Source organism: Manis pentadactyla, chromosome 11, assembly GCF_030020395.1.
Source record: "Manis pentadactyla isolate mManPen7 chromosome 11, mManPen7.hap1, whole genome shotgun sequence".
Taxonomy (NCBI): domain Eukaryota; kingdom Metazoa; phylum Chordata; class Mammalia; order Pholidota; family Manidae; genus Manis; species Manis pentadactyla.
The window spans coordinates 120,979,446-120,983,426 of record NC_080029.1 but is presented as its reverse complement, the minus strand read 5'-3'; positions in this window follow the sequence as shown (position 1 = coordinate 120,983,426).

Sequence of the window (3,981 nt, the reverse complement as noted above, 5' to 3'; positions counted from 1 at the left end):
AGGAGAGAGGCAGAGGGAGAAAAGGAGGAGGTGGGTGGAGCAGGGGTGGACCCCTCATTTCCTATATTGAGCTGAAAGGGGACTGGGCCATCACCTATGGCACCCCATCCTTCCACACCCCCGCCCCCAAAGCCTGGGTGCCTGGTCTGGCAGGGCAGGATTTTGGGGTTCCTGCTCTCCCATGGGCCCCACACAGGATCACTTCCCTCAAACCTCTTTGCACCTGTATTTTGTGCTCTCTTTAGTGAGAAAGAAACAACACTTAGTCTGATTCAGTGATCATTAAGAATAGCTGGCTTGTCTCAGGAGCCTGGTCTCAAAGGTCTCTGCTCAGAGTTGTCCCTCAGAATACTATTTTGCATTAACCTGTAAGCCAGGCTAGGGCCAGCCACCAGGTTACGCACATCAAATATTTAGCAGTGATCTCAACCAACTGCATAAAAACTAAATGATCTAATGTGTAGCCAAGGTTAAAAATCACTGAACTGATGGAATCTGGCATTGCATCACTAGGAGCATAGCTCTCAGGATCAAGGAGGTGAGAGGCTGATCTATTATGAGCTGAAACATTATGATCCATGCCAGGGCCTCAATCTGAAAGGACAATGATGAAACATATCCAGAAGAGAGCAATGGGATTGGGGGTGAGGGAGAGGTCTTATCAGCTAGGGAGGGTGAGGAGAGGGAGTTATTTTGCTGCTCCTATGCTAGGGAAAAGCTGGTGTCAAAGGTCACAGACCCTCTGTCTCTGAAGGCTGGGATGTGTCTGCCCCGTGAGACCTGGTGTTTCCTGGGTTCTAACAAGCACCACCTCAAGAGTGGTGAAATAGTGTCCCCATAATTACCTGGAGCGGGTGGAGCCAAACGGCAGGTTATGAACATCCTTAGACACAAGGGCAGGAGATTTAACTTGCCGGGAGGCACCTGCACCCAGTGACGTGCTAATGAGTGTCCTCCCATCCATCACCGTCAGGTGTTCCCAGTGCAGGATGCAGGACACAGCTCGGCCCTGGCACCCTCAGACTGTGGTGCTGCTCCCAGCCTGTCCATCAGGGGGCAGACGCACTCACCTCCAAGACAGGGGTCCCAGAACCATGAAGACCGCGGGCTCCAGGGGAACTGAGTAGGGTGGCAGCCACAGGCAGATGCTGAAGGGCAAGGTGATCCATAATGGGGAGGGGAGGGAGAGATGGTCGCAGGCCATGGCCTCCGCGGAATTGGCTCCACCCCCGAGGTCCCTGAAAGCCCAGCTGGGGCAGGAATTCCCAGCACCCTTTCTGCCCTGTCTAGAATCCATTTTGCTAGTGGCCCTGTGCTCTTGCTGCTACAGGGACTGACTAAATAGGCAGCCCAAATAATTGGCAACTCTACCAACATTTAAAATGTCCAGGCTGTGACCTGAGCTCTGGCTTCTGGGGTTCATACTGAGGTTCCTATCCAAACTATAGGGACTGGTGAAATACATTCTAGAGCAGCAGTAATATGAGTTACTATGTAGCCATTTAAAAAGAATGAGGGAGATCTTTGCAAGAAGCTAGACACAAAATGGTATATACTATAGGATTCCACTTACATGAAGTTCAAGAACAAACAAAAGGAATTCATGGTGAAAGCAGCCAGAGTAGTATCTCTGGGTGGGGCCATTGACGGCGGAAGGGGCATGAGGGAAGTTTCTGGAATTCTGAAAGTGTTCTATATCTTGATCTGTGTAATGGTTACATGAGTAAATATTAGTGTAAAAATTCACAGAGATACTCAGTGAGGACTAGCATCTTTTAAACCCTAGATGTATGTTATACTTCAATATCAAAAGTAAGAAAAGAGAACAATACATAACTATTTCATTTTTGTAAATTTGTAAGCCTAGGATAAAGTCTGGAAGGATAGCAAACCCTTAATAGCGCCTCCCTCTGCATGGGGGGCCTGGAGGTGAAGACAACCACTTGCACATTTCTGTATTATATGCATTTGTAGTGTTTAATCTGCCATCCTCACCCCCACATTCTGGCTCCTCACTTCATGCCAGCCTCCATTCCCGCTTCTCTGTGAGTGCCCTGCACTTGGACACCTAGGTTATTGGCTATTTGGAGCAAACTTTGGCTTCACAACTCAGTTTAAGACTTGGGCTTTGCAACAGGCCCTCTGGGCATTGCCTGGCTCAGAGCCTGCTGGGGTCTCTGCTCACTGGCCCAACATCTTATCAGTATCCCACTCGGCACCTGCTTCCCTGGATGAACAAGGTCAGGTGGATCCCATGGGAGGTCCCTTTCATGCCTCTGAGTGGAAGTGGAGCTCCCTGAAAGGGAACAATCTAGTAGAGAAAGGCATGGCCTTCCCTGCCTCAGGGCCCCCCAGCTATGCTATTTTCACCCTCACCCCATCTCCTCCCTCTGAACGGTCAGATCCACTAACTGGTCTTCGCAGCCCTGCTTACAACTGGTCCTGGAGGTGAATTCCGGTCACACCGTGAGCCAGGCAAACGAACCCTTGCTCTGTCCTGTCTTTACCATGGATGTGACACCTGCAGGCTACAGCTTGTCTCACTGTGGGAATTAGTTCTCCATTAAAACGCAGAGTTGGGGCCTTGCCCAGAAAGGGCAGCTGAAAATCCTGCTTTCTGGGGCACTTGTCAGATTTAGTGGCCACCTGCTTCACCCTTTTGCCCCCAGGAAAGTCCCCCACCTGCTGGGTCTGTCCTGCAAGCACTTACACAGCATCATGCCTGAGGCTTATTCCAGCCCTATCAGAAGGAAAATGCACTGGTTACCATGCCCATTTTACAGATGGGCAAACCAAGGTTCAGATGGTTAGCCATTGCACTCCATCCACAAATTCGCCTGGGAAGCAAGCGTGTGTTGGTATCATCTACAGGGAAGGAAAAATAACCCCTCACGTGTGCCCAGCACTTCATAGTTTGCACCTCATAGGACTGCATATACAATGATCCTTTGAAACGAGAACTATTGTCCCCACCTGCAAGTCCAGTGTGGTGAGCAACACAAGCAAGAGTGAGGCAGGGATGAGTATCAAAGGCAGAGCCTCCATACAAGTCTCTTAATTCTAAAGCCTGCCCAGAACACCAGCAATGGGACTTCAAGCAACATGACCAGTCTTACTCCTAGAGCTATGGACTTTACTATAACAAATGCTCCAGTTTGTAAGGAATGGCACGTAGTTTTCAGGGGAGGACTCATCGACCCTACTGAATGGATAAGAGATCAGGAAATGAAGGCTCAGAGGTATGAAGGACTTGGTCACAAGTTAGCAGAGCCAGGCACAAAAGTCAAGGGTCCTGCCCTTCAGCCTGGGCTCCTCCTGCTGCCTAAGGGACTGCGACCCTGACTGGTTGGCTGGGTGGGGACTGAGACCCTGTCACCTAGGAGCAAATGAGCACAGTACGCTCTCTGGGCTCCCACATCCCTGAACCCCGTTCTCTGGAACTGTTTGCCTGCCATGTTCACCCTCTTCTCAGTGTTCGCAGGTAGAAAGTGGTGAAAACTTCAGGCCCATTTTTCATGGAAGTGAGGTCAGAGAAGCTAAATGCCCTGCTCACGGGCCCTGGGGCAGAATGAGGTCCCGGACCTGGACTCTGACTCAAGCCTAATGTCCGCTGCACTGGGTCACTCAGAACAGCATGCAGAGCTCCTTTCCTGCCACCAGCTTTTTACAGCATCCCAGCACCCCATCTGTAAAATAGGGGCAGTAGTGGAGGTCCTTCATGAGCCGCATCTGCATCTTCTGAGGCAAAGAAATACGGTGATGCTCCCAGGAGTGGAGGCGTGGGTTTCTGGGGAGCCAATTCACTTTACTAAGAGGGAACCTGAGGCCAGGGAGGGGCCACATGGCCACGGAGAACCGGTGATTCGAGGACAGTGGGATAAGGGACCCAGGCATCCCCAGTCTGGCTGTCAAGGTCCAGGAAGTCCTTCCTGCCAAGTCCTGATGTCCACCCTGCTTCCACGTACTTCACAGAGAACAACC